The sequence below is a fragment of the Giraffa tippelskirchi genome, chromosome 5 (genome assembly GCF_054371585.1).
Source record: "Giraffa tippelskirchi isolate mGirTip1 chromosome 5, T2T-mGirTip1v1.2.pri, whole genome shotgun sequence".
NCBI lineage: Eukaryota > Metazoa > Chordata > Mammalia > Artiodactyla > Giraffidae > Giraffa > Giraffa tippelskirchi.
The window spans coordinates 64045505-64068041 of NC_137279.1; the positions used below are offsets into that span (position 1 = coordinate 64045505).

Sequence of the window (22537 nt, forward strand, 5' to 3'; positions counted from 1 at the left end):
ATGGATCAAATGGAAAATAATATTTTACATAGCTAATGCTCTAAGTGGAGAAGGCAATGGCACCCCACTCCAGTACTCTTCCCTGGAAAATCACATGGATGGAGGAGCCTGGTAGGCTACAGTCCATGGGGTCGAGAAGAGTCGGAGACGACTGAGCGACTTCACTTTCACTTTTCACTTTCATGCATTGGAGAAGGAAAGGGCAACCCACTCCAGTGTTCTTGCCTGGAGAATCCCAGGGACAGAGGAGCATGTTGGGCTGCTGTCTATGGGGTAGCACAGAGTCGAACAGGACTGACGCAACGCAGCAGCAGCAGCAAAGCTCTAAGAAGCCAGTGAAAAAGTTTACACACCCTGACATTTCAATTAATAGACACACTATCGCTTCCCCATTAAAATAGCATTGCAATTCATTTATTTCATTTTATAACAATTGGATTTAAATAGACTCTTTGAGAGGAGAGGGTAGAGGAAAATGATCGAGTCAGCTATGTACTATTACCAATCAAAAGTGCAAGAAACTTGTCTTCTTTTGGTATAAATCTTTAGTCAACCTAAGGGCTTCCATAGTGGCTCAGATGATAAAATATCCACCTGCAGTGCAGGAGACCCAGGTTTGATCCCTGAGTTGGGAAGATCCCCTGGAGAAGGGAATGGCAACCCACTCCAGTCTTCTTGCCTGGGGAATACCGTGGACAGAGGAGCCTGGTGGGCTGCAGTCCATGGGGTCGCAAAGAGTCAGACACTTCTGAGTGACTGACACACTTAGTCAACCTAAAAATTCAAGTGATCTAATTTTACTTTCCATCTTTGAAACAAATAAGTGGGTATGTCAAGGTGTTTGGAAAGAAAATAGAAAGATGAATTATGTAATACCTCATGAATCAGCTGCTGCTGCTAAGTCGCTTCAGTCGTGTCCGACTCTGTGCGACCCCATAGACGGCAGCCCACCAGGCTTCCCCGTCCCTGGGATTCTCCAGGCAAGAACACTGGAGTGGGTTGCCATTTCCTTCTTCAATGCATGAGAGTGAAAAGTGAAAGTGAAGTCGCTCAGTCTTGTCTGACTTTTCGCGACCCCATGGACTGCATGAATCAGGAAATACATATAAATATCCTCATGAGATGCACCACATTTTTCTATTTAACATATTGATTTTTATTCATTAATGTATTTACTCATGGGACAAATATTTCTTGGGAGGGTATTATTTGTCAACCACTTCACAGCCTATTTTTACCAAGGAAAAACTACATTTGATGCATGTCTTTATGGAATAAAATAAACAAAATACAAATACATAATAAATAGTAACTAGTGTTATAATGAAAAAGAACTGAGATCAACTGGGAAAAATCATCTTATTTTGGTTAATGAGGGAGAATCTTTCTAAATAGGTCATATTACCACTAAGACGTAAATAATGAGAAGGACTCTGTCATCAGGAGGAGATATTTAAGCTGAAAGAATGTGAAAAAATAACCAAAGATCAAACTATATTGCATAGCAGAGTCCAAACTATACCTGGTCTTTGTCTATAACAGAGCATAGAATTTCATTCTGGTGAAGTTTGGACTCTGCTAAGCAGAGGAATGCAAAATCTGACATATGTATTTTTGTATATGACCCAAACTTCTTTACAGAGAGTGTTCTTAAGTTGGCATGTAAAGGGCAGAGACCAGGGAGAGATGAATCTAGTAGCCACTTAAGACTGCAGGGCTTTTTAGACAGGATCCTAACAGTGGGCAAAAAATGCAAATGAACATATTTTTGCTTGGACAAACTTTTAATCTAGGTATTTATTATAAAGTTGGGACACATCACTTATGCTATATGAAGATGTTGTTAGAATGTAAGAGAATGCGAGAAATTTGTTTCAAGCTTATTCTTTGCAGTAGGAAAAAAAAAAAATCCTCTCCAAGATACTACATTCTGCAAAATATAGTAATAACCAAGAAGCCTATTTTAGAGAATAAAGTAGTTTCCCAAAGAAGAGATAATGTCAAACAACATTATCCCAAAATTTAAAATATATATCTACAAATTAATTAAAATTAACACTCATATGCCTCATGTGTAAGAGTAATTTTTTAAAGGATACACCTGTCTAATTTTTATTAATAATAATATCAGAATATCAACAATTTAGAGTTTTAGTAGTTTCAAAACAATTTCACATACATGATTGTTCAATTCTATCACAACACTGGCACACATTTAGGGAAAATGAGACTCTATTGAATTCTCTCGCCATCATGGTAAAGAGTCTAAAATATATATATATATATATATATATATATATAAAATAAACTATACATATATAGGTAAATAAATGTAAAGTTTAAGCATAAAATAATAGACATTAAATGAAATTATAAGGACTAATGATAAAAAATGTAAAAGAAATTAGAATAATAATGCTGAAGTCATAGGAGGCAATCCATAAGCATTAGATGTTATTTCAATATTTATTATACAGTAAATCATGAATATGTTTCCCTTACAAAAATAGACAACATTAGTCAAGATGGCAGAGTAGAAGGGGGAGTGCAACCCCACCCATCAGCAGATAATTGGATTAAAGCTTTACTGAGCAAGGTCCTGCCACCAAAGCAAGACCCAGTTTTTCCCATGTTCTCATCTCCTCCTGTGAAAGCACCAAAGTTGCAACTAGCTGTTAAACAACTATTGAGAGGAGAATGCTAGAATTCACCAAAGAAAGATGCTCCACATCCAAAGACAAGAAACTGCAGTGAGATGGTAGGAGGGGCGCAATCATGATAACATCAAATCCATACCAGCTGGGTGGGTGACCCACAGACTGCAGAACAATAATACCAAGAAATTCTTGCACCATTGTGAAGGTCCTGAACTACAGGTCAGGCTTCCCAGCCTGGGGATCCGACAAAGGGACTGGGAATCCCCAGGCAATCTAACCTTGAGGGCCAGTGGGATTTGATTACAGGCTTTTCAGAGGACTGGGGAAAACAGAGACTCCAGTCTTAGAGGGCACAAACAAAATTTTGCATGCACCAAGACCCAGAGGAAAGGAGCAATGACCCCACAGGAGACTGAACCGAAACTACCTGCTAGTGTTGCAGGGCCTCCTGTGGAGGCATGGGTTAGCAGGGACTTACCACTGGAGCACTGGAAGGTCCCCCTTGGCATAAACCCTCTTGGGGTTAACTCTACTATTAATGACCCCATGGCTGGGTTACCTCAGGCCAACTACCAGAGAGGGAGTGCAACCCATCAGCATGTAATTGGATTAAAGCTTTACTGAACAAGGTCCTACTCACCAGAACAATACCAAGTTTTTCCCATTCCTCCCATCAATAAGCTCACACAAGCCTCTTAGCCTCATCCATCAGAAGGCAGACAGAAGAGGCAAGAAGCACAGTCTCACAGAGGCTAAAACAAAAGCCATTTTATAGAAACTTAATCATGATGAAAAAGCAGAAAGTTATGTCCCAGATGAAGGGACAAGATAAAATCCCACAAAAACAACTAAATGAATTGGAGACAGGCAATCTCTCAGAAAAAGAATTCAGAATAATGATAGTGAAGATGATCCAGGATCTCAGGAAAAGAATGGAGGCAAAGATTGAGAAGATGCAAGAAATGTTTACCAAAGACTTATAAGAGCTAAAGAACAAACAAATAGAGATGACTAATATACTGGTAGGAATCAATAGCAGAATAACTGAGCCAGAAGAATGGATAAATTACTTAGAGGACAGAATGGTGGAAATCATTGCTGCAGAACAGAATATAGAAAAAAGAATGAAAAGAAAAGAAGACAGCCTGAGAGATCTCTAGGACAACATTAAACTCACCAATACTCTCATTATAGGGGTCCCAGAAGGAGAAGAGAGAGAGAAAGCACCTGAGAAAATATTTAAAGAGACAATAGATGAAAACGTCCCAAACATGGGAAAGGAAATAGTCAACCAACTCCAGGAAGCACAGAGAGTCCCAGGAAGCATAAACCCGAGGAACACACTGAGCCACATGGTAATCAAATTGACAAAAATTAAAGACAGAGATAAACTATTAAAAGCAGCAAGGGAAAAGTGACAAATAACATACACAGGAACTCCCATCAGGCTATCAGTTGATTTCTCAGCAGAAAGTCTACAAGCCAGAAGGGAATGGCAAGATATGTTTAAAGTGATGAAAGGGAAGAAACTACAACCTAGAATACTCTACCCAGCAAGAGTCTCCTTCAGATTTGATGGAGAAATAAAAAATTCAGACTAGCAAAAGTTAAAAGAATTCTTCACCACCAAACCAGCTTTACAACAAATGCTAAAGGAACTTCTTTAGTCAGGAAACACAAGACAAGGAAAATTCCTACAGAAAATAAACCAAAACAATTAACAAAATGGTAATTGGATCATACATAATTACCTTAAATGTAAATGGATTAAATGCACCAACCAAAAGACATAGACTGGGTGGGTGGATGAAAACATGTACCTGTATGCACTACCACTTACCATATCACTCTGCTTGACACTCCCAAATTGTATGTAATTATTTTATATTGTTACATTAATCATGTTCCCGTTATGGTTTGCAACTGCAATTATCTTTTAATTTTTGTCTGGTTATTGATTGTTTGAACTGATAAACATCTTTTACTATTGTGATTATGTAACTATTAACTCACTTACTACCATTGTATCATGATGGGTCAACAGAAAAATAATAGAACTCTATATCACCAAAACTAGGATTTAATAGAAAAACCTGTAATCACTTTTTAAAATCCAGGTGCATATCAGAATAACCTTGAAATTTTTTGAAAAATAAAAATGCTCAGGTATTACTTTTGCCTCCAGAGCTCCAGATACATTTCTAGTGAGCAGTTATGTTTAAAAAGGACTGGACTATATGATTACTTTTTTACTTTTATCTAGTTTGTTTCACTTTTTCTATTTCATAGTCAATGCCCCCATTTCATTTAGTTTATGTTCTCCAATTTCTCCACTTCTTCTCTCTCTCTTTTTTTTTTTTGATGTTCTTTCTCAAGCCTTTATCAAATGTAGTAGAAAAGCTTTTGTATATGTATATATAAATATGTGTAATGTATGTATTTTAGAAAACATGAATTTTTGTATAACTAAAGAAATTGTGAGAGTTTGATTACACTTCTTTGACTTAGTATGAATAGAATTCTAGATTTCAAATTAAAAAACAGATACGCAACAAGCAACAAATGTTTACTGTATAGAATAGGAAACTATAGTCAATATCTTGTAATATGGAAGATATTGGATGGAAAATAATTTCAAAAATAAAATATGTGTATTTGTATAACTGAATGACCTTGCTGTGCACCTGAAACATTGTAGGTCAACTATTCTTCAATAAAATATACATACTTTTAAGAAATAGGCAATATTAAACTCAAAGCTAAAAAATGCAATATTTTTCTTTAAACTTCATAGGAATAACCCAAAAAGCTTCCCCGAATGTATATTCCCAGCTCCCTACTGATATTACAGTAGTGCCCTAAGGAATTTTATATATTTCCTGTCCTGCCAGTTTAGAGCCCTAGTAGGAACAGAACTTCAGGAGCAATGGTATACATGTTCTGGGCAGACCTTTGTTTTTTGTTTTTTTTAAACATTATTTAATAAAAAGAAACAGGTTACCTTGGAGAAGATGATTCTAGGACTGAGAAGGAAACTGCTAAGATGAGCATGGAACATCTTTTAGTGAAGGAAATTAAGGAAATCTGAAAATACAAACAGATAAGAAACACAAGTAAATAATAAAAGAAGCCATAATTATGGGGTATATCAAAGGATATATCTAATGAAAGAGTTCCAAATAGCAAAAGCTGGAACAATTTGAGCAGCAAAATAAATAAAACAATCCTGGATTATAAATGTATGGAGATATATATATATATATATCCACACTGGTGCAAATAAATCATTAAACAACAAAATAAATAAAACAATCCTGGGTTATAAATGTATGGAGATACATATATATATATCCATCCACACTGGTGAAAATAAATCATTAAATAAATAAATGAACAAAGGGGAGTAGACAAAAATTCTGGGGGGAATTCCAGATAGTTTATATAGATATTCTTCCCTGAAAGTCAAACATGTTAAATCACCATCGTTTGGAAAGTCTTATTAAATGTACTAACCTTAGATTAGTACATTCGTACAACTTATGTTTGTACAATCTTGTGTGCACCAGGACCCAGGGATCCCACAGAGACTGAGAAAGAACTGTGTTTGAGTGTCTCCTGTGGAGGTATGGGTTAGCAGTGGACTGGCACAGGGACAGGGGCTCTGGGTGCAGTAGACCTGGGTATGGCATAAGCCCTCTTGGAGGAGGTCCCCGTGAACCCCACCATAGAACTTACACAAGACTGGGAAATAGACTCTTGGAGGGCACAAACAGAACCTTGTGTGCACCAGGACTCAGGAGAAAGGAGCAGTGACCCCAAAAGAGACTGACCCAGACTTTCCCGGGAGTGTCCAGGAGTCTCCAGTAGAGGCATGGGTCAGTGGTGGCCTGCTGTGGGGATGGGGCAGTGAGTGTAGCAGCACAAGCATGGGATCTTTTGAAGGAGGTCGCCATTATCTTCATTACCTCCACCATAGTTTAGCCCCAGGTAAATAGCAGGGGCTATTGTCACCCTGCTTATTTAACTCATATGCAGAGTACATCATGAGAAATGCTGGGCTGAATGAAGTACAAGCTGGAATCAAGATTGCTGGGAGAAATACCAGTAACCTCAGATATGCAGATGATGTCATCCTTATGTCAGAAAGCAAAGAAGAACTAAAGAGCCTCTTGATGAAAGTGAAATAGAAGAGTGAAAAAGTTGGAATAAAGCTGAACATTCAGAAAACTAAGATCATGGCATCTGGTCCCATTACTTCATGGCAAATAGATGGGGAAACAGTGGAAACAGTGTCAGACTTTATTTTTTGGGGCTCCAAAATCACTGCAGATGGTGATTTCAGTCATGAAATTAAAAGACTCTTACTCCTTGGAAGAAAAGTTATGATCAACCTAGACAGCATATTAAAAAGCAGAGACATTGATTTGCCAACAAAGGTCTGTCTAGCCAAGGCTATGGTTTTTCCAGTAGTCATGTATTGATGTGAGAGTTGGACTATAAAGAAAGCTGAGCACTGAAGAATTGATGCTTTTGAACTGTGGTGTTGGAGAAGACTCTTGAGAGTCCCTTGGACTGCAAGGAGATCCAACCAGTCCATCCTAAAGGAAATCAGTCCTGAATATTCATTGGAAGGACTGATGCTGAAGCTGAAACTCCAATATTTTGGCCATCTGATGCAAAGAACTGACTCATTTGAAAAGACCCTGATGCTGGGAAAGATTGAAGGTGGGAGGAGGAGGGGACAACAGAGGATGAGATGGTTGGATAGCATCACCGATTCAATGGACATGAGTTTGAGTAAATGCCGGGAGTTGTTGATGCACAGGGAGGCCTGGCTTGCTGCAGTCCTTGAGGTCGCAAAGAGTTGGACACGACTGAGCAAATGAACTGAACTGAACTGAACTGAACCTTAAATTTATAAGGTCTATCAGTGGTTTTGAGTCACCTGACCTCAGGGAAATCAATGATGTTATTTACTGCGCCCTTCCTCTCACATTAATGCTGCAAACATTTATAATTTTTACTACTTCTCATTCATCATCAACATTCTTTAAAACTGAAAAAACAGCATTTCATTTGTTCACTAAATATGTAGATCTGTTTCATTATTTTAACATGATTTATTACAAAATAAAAAAGCAAATTATCAAGTAATAACATAAAAAATAAATTTACTCAGCTATTAAAAAGAATGCATTTGAATCAGTTCTAATGAGGTAGATAAAACTGGAGCCTATTATACAGAGTGAAGTAAGTCAGAAAGAAAAACACCAATACAGTATATTAATGCATATATATGGAATTTAGAAAGATGGTAACGATGACCCTATATGTGAGACAGCAAAAGAGACACAGAGATAAAGAACAGACTTTTGGACTCTGCGGGAGAAGGCAAGGATGGAATGATTTGAGAGAACAGAATTGAAACATGTGTATTACCATATGTGAAATAGATCGCCAGTCAGGTTTGATGCATGAATCAGGGCACTCAAAGCCGGTGCACTGGGATGACCCTGAGGGATGGGATGGGGAGGGAGGTGGGAGGGGCTCAGAATGGGGGCCACATGTAAACCCATGGCTGATTCATGTCAATGTATGGCAAAAACCACTACAACATTGTAAAGTAATTAGCCTACAGATAAAATAAATTAATTAATTTAAAAACATTTTAAAATGTGCAGTGTACAATAAATGGTGCTGTCACTGACATGAGAGTTCATGTTATGTGCAACACATTCAGTGGTTGGGTGCTCATTTTCTATTTCAAGCATATGTCATTTCATACAGATCTAACCAACTCAGTACAATCAGCTGTTTCATCAAAAGGTTATCAGACACAATATTATCAAATACACCTTTCACCACCATCTGAAAACAGAATAAATTGTCTCCCTGGTCACTCACATACCAACAAGTTTTCAATATTTTAGCAAATTCGCTCCTTTTATTGAAAGGAAAGTGTAATCGCATTGAGTATGGAAAGGATAAGTGAAGACAAATATAGGTGTCTAACAGATTCGACCCAGATAATCACGATGGTGTGATCACTCACCTGGAGCCAGACATCCTGGAATGTGAAGTCAAGTGGGCCTTAGAAAGCATCACTACGAACAAAGCTAGCGGAGGTGATGGAATTCCAGTTGAGCTATTTCAAATCCTCAAAGGTGATGCTGTGAAAGTGCTGTACTCGATATGCCAGCAAATTTGGAAAACTCAGCAGTGGCCACAGCACTGGAAAAGGTCAGTTTTCATTCCAATCCCAAAGAAAGGCAATGCCAAAGAATGCTCAGACTACTGCACAATTGCACTCATCTCACACGCTAGTAAAGTAATGCTTAAAATTCTCCAAGCCAGGATTCAGCAATACGTGAACCATGAACTTCCATATGTTCAAGCTGCCTTTAGAAAAGGCAGAGGAACCAGAGATCAAATTGCCATTATCCGCTGGATCATTGAAAAAGCAAGAGAGTTCCAGAAAAACATCTATTTCTGCTTTATTGACTATGCCAAAGCCTTTGACTGTGTGGATCACAATAAACTGTGGAAAATACGGAAAGAGATGGGAATACCAGACCATCTGACCTGTCTCTTGAGAAACCTGTATGCATGTCAGGAAGCAACAGTTAGAACTGGACATGGAACAACAGACTGGTTCCAAATAGGAAAAGGAGTACGTCAAGGCTGTATATTGTCACCCTGCTTATTTAACTGCTATGCAGAGTACATCATGAGAAACTTTGGGCTGGAAGAAACACAAGCTGGAATCAAGATTGCCAGGAGAAATATCAATAACCTCAGATAAGCAGGTGACACCACCCTTATGGCAGAAAGTGAAGAAGAACTAAAGAGCCTCTTGATGAAAGTGAAAGAGGAGAGTGAAAAAGTTGGCTTAAGGCTCAACGTTCAGAAAACTAAGATCATGGCATCTGGTCCCATCACTTCATGGCTAATAGATGGGGAACAGTGGAAACAGTGTCAGACTTTATTTTTTTGGGCTCCAGAATTACTGCTGATGGTGCCTGCAGCCATGAAATTAAAAGACGCTTACTCCTTGGAAGGAAGGTTATGGCCAACCTAGATAGCACATTGAAAAGCAGAGACATTACTTTGCCAACAAAAGTCTGTCTAGTCAAGGCTGTAGTTTTTTCAGTGGTCATGTATGGATGTTAGAGTTGGACGGTGAAGAAATCTGAGCGCCGCAGAATTGATGCTTTTGAACTGTGGTGTTGGAGAAGACTCTTGAGAGTCCCTTGGACTGCAAGGAGATCTAATCCATCCATCCTAAAAGAGATCATTCCTGGGTGTTCATTGGAAGGTCTGATGTTGAAGCTGAAACTCCAATACTTTGGCCACCTCATGCAAAGGGTTGACTCATTGGAAAAGACCCTAATGCTGGGTAGGATTGGGGGTGGGAGGAGAAGGGGACGACAGAGGATGAGATGGTTGGATGGCATCACCGACTCGATGGACATGGGTTTGGGTGGACTCCAGGAGTTGGTGATGGACAGAGAAGCCTGACGTGCTGCAACTCATGGGGTCGCAAAGAGTTGGACAGGACTGAGCGACTGAACTGAACTTAACTGAACAGATTTAGTCAAATATAATTCTGAGTATACACCAATCACTGCAAATGCATTTCATTTACAATTAGAATCATCAATAGAAAAAGAAAAAAGCACAAAATGATAGTCTCCCCAAGTTATCCTGGGTTTTTTAGTACAACAATTAATTAGAAGGTAAATGAGAGTCCACTAAGAATAAACTTTCAAGGACAAATAATAAAGCAGGAAGCATGCCAGAAGAGGTGTAAATCATTACAATTCTAGGAAAAAGAAAATGCATTTTTCATCTCATATCTATGCTTTCTTTTATTATTACTTTAAGTTTCATTCTTGAATTCTTTTTTCTAAATATATTAATGTAACATTATATTTTTTACCTGTTTTAAAATATATGTAAGATGTACTTTATTTGTGTGATTTTTGTTTAGATATGTAGTTTTAAATACAGAAATTACCAAATTTTCCTTATCAAATTCTTATTAAAATACTTTGGATTTTATTTCTACAAATATAAATTCTCTTTATTTATGAATATCTTAGAATCATAATTCTAAAATTTAAAAAAAATAGTCAAACAGGATTTTCTGGGATGACCCAGAGGGATGGGATGGGGAGGGAGTTGGGAGCAGGGTTCTGGAAGGGGAAAACATGTACACCTATGGTGGATTCATGTCAATGTATGGCAAAACAAATACAATATTGTAAAGTTAAAAAATAGATAAATAAACTAATTAAAAAAACAGAATTTTATGAGGAATATGCATATCTACATAAAAAATAGATTAAACAAATAATGTTGAGATAGTTTTAAATCCAAATTGAAAATGTATATTAAACATTACCCCAAAGGATATGCAACAGTTCAATCTAAAGTAAACATTTTTTCCTATAATCCATCTTGTCTCTTTAGTTAACTGTCTAAAATATTCATAACCCTTCTCCCAGTAAATAACATAAATTGTTCAATTTTCTGAGCTTTATTGCAAAAAATAAAGAAGTAAAAATCATCAACTGTTGTACTTAGAATTACTTGCTTCACTGGAAGCAGTTTTGTAAAAGAAGGTCTTCTTGTCTGTCACATCTGAGTCCCTATTACTTGCCAGATTTATTGAAATGTTCTATAGTCAATTAAGCTGACGGTTTTTCAGTGACATACAATTGAACTTAGGTTCCAACTATATAATTAACACTGAGAGGACTCACTCTCATCAGAAAAGGGTAACAGAAAATAAGTCCTTTTTTTTCTCCTCCCCTTCTTATGTTTTCTTAAGAAACCGGGAAGAATTGGTGATAAGCAGTTTATTGCCTGTCACTAGATGTGAATGAATATTTGACAGATTCCTTCAGTTACTTTAAATTCTAGAGCTGCTAGAATAGAAAGTAAAGTGTAAAATTTCAAGACAGCAGTGAAAGAAATTGGTGATTGGTCTTAAAATGAAAAGAGCAGAAATGAGTTCATTGATAACTATTGCTTATTGCAAGTGAAAAAACTGAAGTAGAGGGAAAATACTACTTACACATATGCAATAAAAAGTTTGATAACTAGATAAGGAAAACAACCATGCATGTACAATTTTAAATAAATATAATGTTGTTGAAGTAAATTATTGAGATTATAAAAATATTTTTAAAAGACGATTTTATAATATGACAAATTTATGTACTTTTTTTATATCATCCCAATGAAAAACACTGCTTACTTGCTTTATGCTTCCTGAACTACTCTTCTCTTTATATAAAATGTTCACTGATTGGTCTACATGGATTTTGGATACTGGCAATTTAGGGTGGAAATAAGGACTCAGTCACTAAGTAGCTGAAAATAGTTCAGTTCAGTTCAGTCACTCAGTCATGCCCGATTCTTTGTGACCCCATGAATCACAGCACGCCAGGCCTCCCTGTCCATCACCAACTACTGGAGTTTACCCAAACTCATGTCCATCGAGTCGGTGATGCCATCCAGCCATCTCAGCCTCTGTCGTCCCCTTCTCCTCCTGCCCTTAATCCTTCCCAGCATCAGGGACTTTTCCAATGAGTCAACTCTTTGCGTGAGGTGGCCAAAGTATTGGAGTTTCAGCTTCAACATAAGTCCTTCCAATGAACACCCAGGACTGATCACCTTTAGGATGGACTGGTTGGATCTCCTTGCAATCCAAGGGACTCTCAAGAGTCTTCTCCAACACCACGGTTTAAAAGCATCAATTCTTCGGCACTCAGCTTTCTTCACAGTCCAACTCTCACATCTATACATGACTACTGGAAAAACAACAGCCTTGACTAGATAGACCTTTGTTGGCAAAGTAATGTCTCTGCTTTTTAATATGCTATCTAGGTTGGTCATAACTTTCCTTCCAAGGAGTAAGTGTCTTTTAATTTCATGGCTGCAATCACCATCAGCAGTGATTTTGGAGCCCCCAAAAATAAAGTTTGACACTGTTTCCACTGTTCCCCCATCTATTTGCCATGAAGTGATGGGACCAGATGCCATGATCTTAGTTTTCTGAATGTTGAGCTTTAAGCCAACTTTTTCAGTCTCCTCTTTCACTTTCATCAAGAGGGTTTATAGTTCTTCTTCACGTTCTGCCATAAGGGTGGTGTCATCTGCATATCTGAGGTTATTGATATTTCTCCTGGCAATCTTGATTCCAGCTTGTGTTTCCTCCAGCCCAGTGTTTCTCATGATGTACTCTGCATATAAGCTAAATAAGCAGGGTGACAATATACAGCCTTGACGTACTCCTTTTCCTATTGGAACCAGTCTGTTGTTCCATGTCCATTTCCAACTGTTGCTTCCTGACCTGCATACAGGTTTCTCAAGAGGCAGGTCAGGTGGTCTGTTACTCCCATCTCTTTCAGAATTTTCCACAGTTTATTGTGATCCACACAGTCAAAGGCTTTGGCATAGTCAATAAAAGAGAAATAGATGTTTTTCTGGAACTCTCTTGCTTTTTTGATGATCCATAGGATGTTGGCAATTTGATCTCTGGTTCCTCTGCCTTTTCTAAAGCCAGCTTGAACATCTGGAAGTTCACGGTTCATGTATTGCTGAATCCTGGCTTGGAGAATTTTGAGCATTACTTTACTAGCATGTGAGATGAGTAGCCAAGTTATTTCCCCATTTAAAGGCTCAGTTTTATATGTGAATAAGAAAATACTATTTACCATATAGAACTGATGCTTTGATGGCACAGAATTTTATATGAAAATGTTTAAAATATTAAAATTGTGGATAAAGTCAGAAAAGATGCGATGTAATAGAAATAGCAATAGTACATTGTTTTCTCATCAGATTTAAAAAAAATAGCCAACTGTAAAATGACTTGCCTTTTAGTTTGTGTGGCTGCCTTCTATGGGCTGATCTGTGTTTTCACAAGACTTATATGTTAAGTGCTTGTGCCTAATACCTACCACAGACTGGGATCTTATCTGGGACTAGGGTTGTTGTAGCTCTCTTTAGTTAAGTTTTCATCATACTGAAGTAGGGTAGCCCTTAATCCGACATGACTGATGTCCTTATAAAGAGAGGAAATTAGAACACAGACACACATACACAGGAAGAACACTATGTACAGGGGAAGGCAGAGACCTGTGAGGTTTCTACAAGCCAGTAAACTTCCAAAACCTAGGAGACAGGCCTCAAGGAGATTCTCCCTTAAGGGCCCTGAAAATGAACTAAGCTTGCTGACTAACCTCAAAATGACACCTTATCCTTGAATTTCTAGCCTCCAAAACTGAGAGGCAAAGTTTGTTCTGGAGGCTAGAAGTTTATATTTGGGTATAAATAAACCTCCATGACTTCCTAATACAAAGTTATCTTTCTTTTAACTTATTAAAGTTCATCTTTAACACATTATTCACTGGCATGTTACTTCTTTCTCAAAGATCCTCTTCAATCATCCACTCCTTTGGGATATATATATATATATATATATATATAAAAGTGAAAGTGATGTCGCTCAGTCATGTCTACCTCTTTGCGACCCCATGGACTGTAGCCTACCAGGCTCTTCCGTCCATGGAATTTTCCAGGCAAGAGTACTAGAGTGGGTTGCCATTTCCTTCTCCAGGGGATCTTCCCAACCCAGGGATTGAACCCAGGTATCTCACATTGTAGGCAGATGCTTTACCATCTGAGCCACCAGGGAATCCCCTATATATAAACAAATTCCTCTAAGTTTACCATTTTAAGTAACAGTCTTTCACTCAGCAGCTACAATCATTCTTTTAAAACCATTTTTCCAAGAGATCCTTTTTTGAAAACGATACCTTGGAAACGATACAAATGACCTACCAGGCTTTCTTTCTTCCACACATAGGATTATTTCATATTTATATGACCCATTTTTTAATCTCATTACATTAAAATAAAGCTGTAAGAGGATAAAGACAAGGATTTTTGTTTGTTCAGTTGAGTCAACAGCACCTACAGAAATGATCATGTGTGTTTTCCTTCAACATTACATCCTTAGCCCACATACATCTGTAACCACAAAAGTGTTTAGTAAAATATTTAATAATAATTGCATGAATGATTGCAAATATTCTTTGAGCACTAGGCAACATGCAAATTCAGTGCATATGACAAGGAAAGAAACATGGTATCAATTTAGGGGAGCCTATAATTTCAAAATAAGTACATGAAATTGTAATTCAGAATAATGCCACACAAGATATTTAAATGTTTATGTGAGAGGATAAAATTGGTGATTTGATCTCATCAGAGAGGTTAGGAAAGGCTTTCCTGAGGAAAAGAATTTTAGGCCGAATTGTATCTGGGCCACTTACATAAAGAAAAGAGGTAATTATGCTTCAAGATACAGGAAAATCATATGCAATCTCCCATGATAGAGTACTGAAAAAGGTCAGAAAGGCTAAAATGGAAAGATTAAAAGTATCTAGCAATATGAAATAAACATTTTTATGAGAAATTTATAAGACCTGTTGTAGACAATTCATTTTTATCCTAAGAATAATGAGACTCTTCTGAGATAGTTAAAGTTTTAGAAGACTTTATTCCTTATACCTCCACCAGATATATGGTGGAGGGGATAAAAACAAGACTCCTGTGTCTGCAATGTCAAGAGCAGATGGCAGAGTGAAACACTTGGAAAGATATTGTAAAAGTCCCAATGGGAGGTGTTGTGAGCTTGAACTGTTGACAGAGAGGGAGAAGAGTGGATTGGAACTTAGAAATGTTGAGGGTGAAAAAGTGATAAATTAACTACAGTGAGTGAGACAACTGGACATATGTTTGATTGCTAGTTCTGTGACCTGCGAAAAATCGATTGAGCCTTGCCACTTACTGAAATAAATAAAATTTTAAAAGGTCTACCAGTTATGGCTTTAAGAAAGGGGAATGATTGACATTCCTTTCATATATGTACAATTTCAATTAGGATACTAGGTAAATGGTTAGCAGTCAATGGAAAAATTACAAGTTAGAGTTATTATATAAACTAATGACGTACTTCAGTATAAGTATAATTTCATTTTTGTGAATGGATACAATTATTCAGAGATAGACTATAGTTTAAGAAGGGCTTCTCTGTGGCTTAGTGGTAAAGAATCTGTCTGCCAATGCAGGAGATGCAGGTTCAATCCCTGGGTCGAGAAGGAAATAGCAACCCACTCCAGCATTTTTGCCTGGTAAAATACTGAACAGGCTACAGCTCATGGAGTCACAAAAGAGTTGGACACAACTTAGTTACTAAACAACAAAAACATAGTCTAAGAAACTACTAAATAGACAAGATAGCAACTAAAAGTATCATGGAAGTCAATATGAGTGAGTCTTTTTCAATAAGAACAACATTCTTAGCAGGCTTGTAGTTGCTACAAGTTTAAATAAATTACATACTACCAATGTCTGCTTTATTTTCCCCATGAAGGAAAATGGTGATATTAACTGTGTGTGTGTGTTTGTGTGTGTGTGAAGTTTAGGGAATTGCTAGTTTAACATATAATTATATAAACCAGATATAACTCAAGCACTCTATCTGATCTCCATATGGTAGCTATACATCTCTCATTTTATATTCATTTCTCTTACAAATTAAAGATTAAACTCTATGATAAACATTATTTTCTGAAAAAAATAGCATCTTGTTTTACTTTTCTGATCATGCATGATTTATCTACATTGTGAATTCTAAGGAGAAATAATGTTATTTGTTTTAAATAAGACAATTCTGATAGAAAACTATAGGAAACAATGTATATGTTTCCATGTGTACTTAAAAAAATAGTATCCATTAAACAGAAATTTTGGAACAGAAGCATCTGTATAGTAGCTATGGTTTAATCATAAATGCATAGTTTCAAATACAAAGACTCTGTTAATTATTTAGGATTCCTTCTTATTTCTTCAAGCATTACTTTTAATAAATACATCATTAGAATCCAAGCTATATAATTCCTTATTTTTTCCACATTTAAGAATTACAGAGAAATGACTTATACTAACTTTACAGTAGCATTTTTCCCTAATAAATGTTTTAGGAAAAATTATCAGGATTTTTTTTGTTGGTGGTGTTCTTTGAGAAATTCACTTTCAGTCTCCTTTCTAAAATTTACAAGTTTTTTCTGAATATGATAATGATTCATGAAGTAGTAGATTCAAAGCAGTAGTTGTGAGTATTCAACTATGTACTCCATGCAGTAAGATTTAATAAATACATTGTTAGTGTATTAGATTCTTGGGACTGCCCTAACAAAGTATCGTAAACTGGGTGACTTTAAACAGCAGAAATGTATTTTCTTACAGTCCTGGAAGCTAAAACTCTAAAATCAAGCTATCAGCAAAACAAACTCCAAATGAAACCTACAGAGAAACACTTCTTACATCTTACTAGCTTCTGGGATTTTGATGGCCATTTTAGGCAATCCCTGACTTGCAGCTGCATAAACCCACTCTCTCATTCAGGGTCATATGGTGCTCTCCTCATGGTGTTCTTTGGCTTCACATGGCCTCCTTTTTATAAGAACTTAAGTCATATTAGAGTCGGGGTTCACTCTACTCCAGTATAACCTCATCTTAACTATTTATATTTTCCTTGACTCTCTGTCCAAATCAGGTCACACATTCTGATGTATAGAGAGTTAGGACTTCAGTGTAAATTTTTTGCAAAACAAAGCTCAATTCATAAAAGGCAGGTACCCATATAAAGCCACCAGTAGTATAAGATTATCTTTGTCTTCAGTCCAGAAGAGATTATTTTTTTGTCACTTCATGACTACCCATGGATATTGATGGAACTCAGTTACTAATATTTATCAAGGCCATATGGTAGACACATAAATATAGTAGCTAAGAATGAGTGTTCTGCACCTACCCAAAGTTCACTGTAGCACCATCTTCAATAGCCAGGATTTGGAAGCAACCTAGATGTCCATCAACAGCCAAATGGATAAAGAAATATGGTACATATATACAATGGAATATTACTCAGCCACAAAAATGAATGAGTTTGAGTCAATTCTAGTGAGGTACATGAAATTAGAGCCTGTTATATAGAGTGAAGTCAGAAAGATAAAAAATATATATATATTTATATATACATATAATGTATTAACGCATATATATGGATCTAGAAAAAAAGTACTGATGAACTTCTTTGCAGGGAAGCAATAGAGACACAGACATGGAGAACAGACTTATGGACACACCAGTGGAAGGAGAAGATGAGATAAATTGGGAAAGTAATAATGAAGCATATATATTACCACATGTAAAATAGATAGCCAGTGGGAATTTGCTCTATGGTGCAGGGAGCTCAACCTGGCCCTCTGTGACAACCTACAGGAGTGGGATGGTGTGGGATGGAAGTTCAAGAGGGAGGGGACATAAATATACCTATGACTGATCCATGCTTATGTGTGGCAGAAACCAATACAACATTGTAATTATCCTCCCATTAAAAATAAACAAATTGAAAAACAAGAAGAATGAGTGCTCTGGAGGTACACTCCTAGGTTTAAATCCAAGATCCTGATTTCTAGTTCTAGGATGTTGGAAATATTATTTTGCTTCTGACTCAGTTTCCTTATTCTTAAGAGAACTATGGTAATAGTATTGAAGAAACTGTGCCATTTACAGAGACAAGGATGGACCCAGAGACTGTCATATAGAATGAAGTCAGAAAGAGAAAAACAAATATTGTATATTAATGCATTGATGTGGAATCTAGAAAAAATGGTACAGATGAACCTAGTTGCAAAGTAGAAATACAGACACAAACATGGAGAGCAAACATATAGACACAAGTGGGGAAAGAAGGGATATCATGAAATGGAAGATTGGGATTGACACATACCACTATGTATGTAATAGATCACTATACTATATACACGGAGAAGGCAATGGCAACCCACTCCAGTACTCTTGCCAGGAAAATCCCATGGACAGAGGAGCCTGGTAGGCTGTAGTCTATGGGGTCGTGAAGAGTTGGACATTACTGAGTGACTTCACTTTCACTTTCCACTTTCATGCATTAGAGAAGGAAATGGCAACCCACCCCAGTGTTCTTGCCTGGAGAGTCCCAGCAACGGTGGAACCTGGTGGGCTGCAGTCTATGGGGTCGCACAGAGTCAGACACGACTGAAGCGACTAGCAACAGCAGCATACTATATATAAATACTATATAGTATAATATACATAAATACTATATAAAAGAGATACCTATTGAGAACATACTGTAGAGCACAAGGAACTCTACTCAATGCTCTGTGGTGACAAAGAGGGGATATATGCATACATGTGGCTGATTCACTTTGCTATACAGCAGAAACTAACATAATATTGTAAAACAACTAAACAATTAAAAAAAAAAAGAAAAAAGGCCCAGTCTTTATAAAGGTAAAATGAATTCATTCTTAAAGAGTTTACAAGAGGGTTTGACATAGGAAAAGAATTCTGTAAGTATCAGCTGCTATTGTAATACAGTATATGAAAGATACTCAAAATACAATTACAAAAGAAAAAATATTGAAAAGCTACCAAGGACTTTTGGTGCTACCCACAATAGAAATAGCTTCTAGCAAATAAGCCTCTTACTAGAAAGGCTTAGAGTGCTGTCATTTCAGTCAGTACTTGGGGCTCTATTTCCCTACAGAATGGAGGAAAAACATGAAGTAATTATTATGTTCAACATGCTTGTATTTTCCCTCAGAAGTTAATTTCTAATATTCAGTTATATAAATGGCTCTTTAGCAGGGAAAGGAATAAACTTTGAGTTTAAAATCCTGCTAAGCTAGAAAACATTTGATCAATTCATTTCAGAGTCCAGAAAAAAATGAGATTAAGGTATATACTCAAGGCATCAGGGTACACATGAGGATTAAGAACTATGTCCTAGGAGTGAGGACAAAACTGAAATAAATAAGACTTAAATAAATCAAAACACAACCTTTCAGAAAAGTAAGCTGATTCAACTATTCTGTGTATCTTTCAAAAGGAAATGTGAACTGAAAAATATGACTTACCTACATGATATTTCCCAACAAACACTGATAAATATTCTCAAGTGCACATGGACTTTTCCATAATAGGTTACAAGTAGAGTCGTAAAGCAAGTCCTGATATTTCAAATGATATAGAAGTTAGTAAATTCTGAAAAATTACAAGGAAATATAAAAATATATAAAAATACTTTAAGATAATCCATAGGCATGAAAATAAATTCAAAAATATTTTTAAGAAAGCAAAAATGCAACATATCAATTTTGTGATGCAACTAAACCAGAAATTGAAATAAAATTATACCTTTAAATGAGTATATTGGAAAAGACAGATTAAAGATCATTAATAAATTTCTAAGTCCAGAAGTTAGAAAAACAAGTGAAGTGAAAATCGCTCAGTCTGACTCTTTGTGCCCCCATGGACTGTAGCCCACTAGAGTTCTCTGTCCACGGAATTCTCCAGGCAAGAATATTGGAGTGGGTAGCCATTCCCTTCTCCAGAGGATTTTAGTGATCCAGCAATTAAACCTGGGTCTCCTGCATTGTAAGCAGATTCTTTACCATTTGAGAAGTTAGAAAAGTAATGACAAATCAAAACACTCTCAATTGTGAGGTAAATTTCTAGAGAGCAGAGCATAAAGACAAAATGAAAAATATAAGTATGAGGTAGGAGAAAGGAACATAGGCATTTACTACAGTATGATCATTAAGCCATGCAGGAATTTCAAAACTAATTTTAAAGATTAATATATAAAATAAATTCAAACTGTTCATATATAGCTGCCTTAAGCATAAAAAGAATCCTAAAAAGAATAGAATTCTCTTCTCACAAGGAAACAAAAGCTACTGGCAAACACACATGTGACTGACTGACATCAGATTGACATAGCAATATAGGAAGGTATATTCACAAAATTATAATGTGGCAATTCCCTCAAAATGAGAAAATATTCTGAATCTAGAATTTACATGTGGTAGTATTCTCAATGCATATCTGAGAGCAGATTAAGCACTTATGAAAAAAATCAAGAATTCAAAACTTGTATACTACTTATACCCTTCTAAGGAAAACAATACTACGAGTATTGTTAAGGGATTAATACTTTAGCTTCACCTAAAGGACTACAAGAAAGACAGAAAATGGACTCTAATGAACTGAGATCTACATAATGCCAACATAAGAAATATTAGAATATTATAATGTAGGAATTCTGGAAAACCAGAGAAAAATGTCCAAAAGCAAAACACTTTCATAAACAGTATGAAGAATCTGGAAACTTTATTGATATAATCAAAGCATATACTTCTCAGTGTACAAGGTAAAAAAGAATCAATCTTCAGAAGGGAGATTCTAGCAGCAGAGCTATTCAGATATCCACTCTGACCCTCTGACCAAAAATTGAACTGAATGAACTACCAAAAATATCCTCAAAAATATCAAAGTTCTTGAAAGACAGTAGGAAAATATCAAGTTAAAATTTCAGTGAACTAGTAACTCAGGGAAGCAGATCTTATTTTGATGATATTTACCAAGTCATAAAAACTGAACTTTAGCTCTCTTGGCTTTGTCTAAAATGAGAGACATAGACAAAGTCCAGTACCACCACAAGGTGGATGACCCTTCCAAATAAAGGAGACACATCAAAAGGAAACACTTTTGATGCTTGATGAAACATATTTTCTTGAGCCCCTACTCAAAGAGAACTGATATTAAAGTTAGCATGGTAGTCAACAAAGTTAGAAGGCAAAATGAGCATCTGAGAAGTTAAAGTATAAAACTCATCCTCACCTGCACTTACAGATAAAATTTATGCAACCCAGGTATTAAAAGTACAAATTCTGAGTTAAGTATAAAATACTTGAAAGGTAATACTCCCTGGTGCTTGGCATATCAAAGAATAATCCTTTATGGTGGAAATTATCTTAAAACTAAAACCTGAAGACTCTTCAAAATAATTTCCCAGGAGAGTGTGCACAGCTTAAAATTAAAAAAAAAAAATACAAGGCAACAAGATAGCACATGCAATTATCTACAGAGAAACAGACATATGAATATTCATAACCTGGAATAATCAGACATAGGAGGAAAACAAAATCTATGTTTACTATACTTAGACACACACACACACACACACCTTACAATAAAGTTTAAAAGGATTTTCATGGAAGTTACTAGTTTTGCACACAGAGAGCTTGGAAGTTAATCCTCCTTCCTAACTTCAAACAAAAAGCTGACCAGTCTGATAAATCAACAGCTCTTGGACCTGTTTATAATTGAGGACTCAAAGGAAACCACAGCCTCCTAGACTGTAGAGACAAACAGGTGAGAGCTTACCTGAGCAGACACTCATGAAGAGAGACTGCCATGGGAACCAGTGCCAAGAAAGGAAAAACTGAGTCATACCTGATGAATTCCTAGAGGCTCAGCTGTCTAGTCCCTAAGTCATGTCTGACTCTTTGCAACCACATGGACTGCAGTCCACCAGGCTCCTTTGTCCATGGGATTTTCTAGGCAAGAATACTGGAATGGGTTGCCATTTTCCTCTCCAGGGAATCTACCTGAACCAGGGATTGAACCCGGGTCTCCTACATTGGCAGGTGGATTCTTTACCGCTGAGCCAGCAAATTATACAGGGACCTAATAATCAGTGGTCCCCATAAATCTGTGAGTTTTGCCTCCAGAAGCTTGACAAGGTTCTCACAATAACTTTGGAGAACGTTGTCAGAGAAATTGGAGAAAAGTCTCCTCATGCTTCACACCATGGAAAGGGAAATGTTACCATTTTGAAATACATCAGAGCATTCTATTCTCAACAAGGTCATCATCAAGAAACACTATTTAACCAGAACGCAACGTGAGAT

General features: G+C 36.6%; 1 long non-coding RNA gene across 1 annotated transcript in view; it reads right to left on the reverse strand.

Annotated features, from left to right (window-relative positions):
• Nucleotides 1-4902: 4902 nt before the first annotated feature.
• The window catches only part of LOC145507376 (uncharacterized), a 283843-nt gene continuing 266208 nt past the window's right edge, over nucleotides 4903-22537 (reverse strand). Inside the window, exon 3 of the long non-coding RNA XR_014054803.1 lies at nucleotides 4903-5741. This is a non-coding gene — a long non-coding RNA (uncharacterized LOC145507376). The remainder of the gene's footprint in view (nucleotides 5742-22537) is intronic.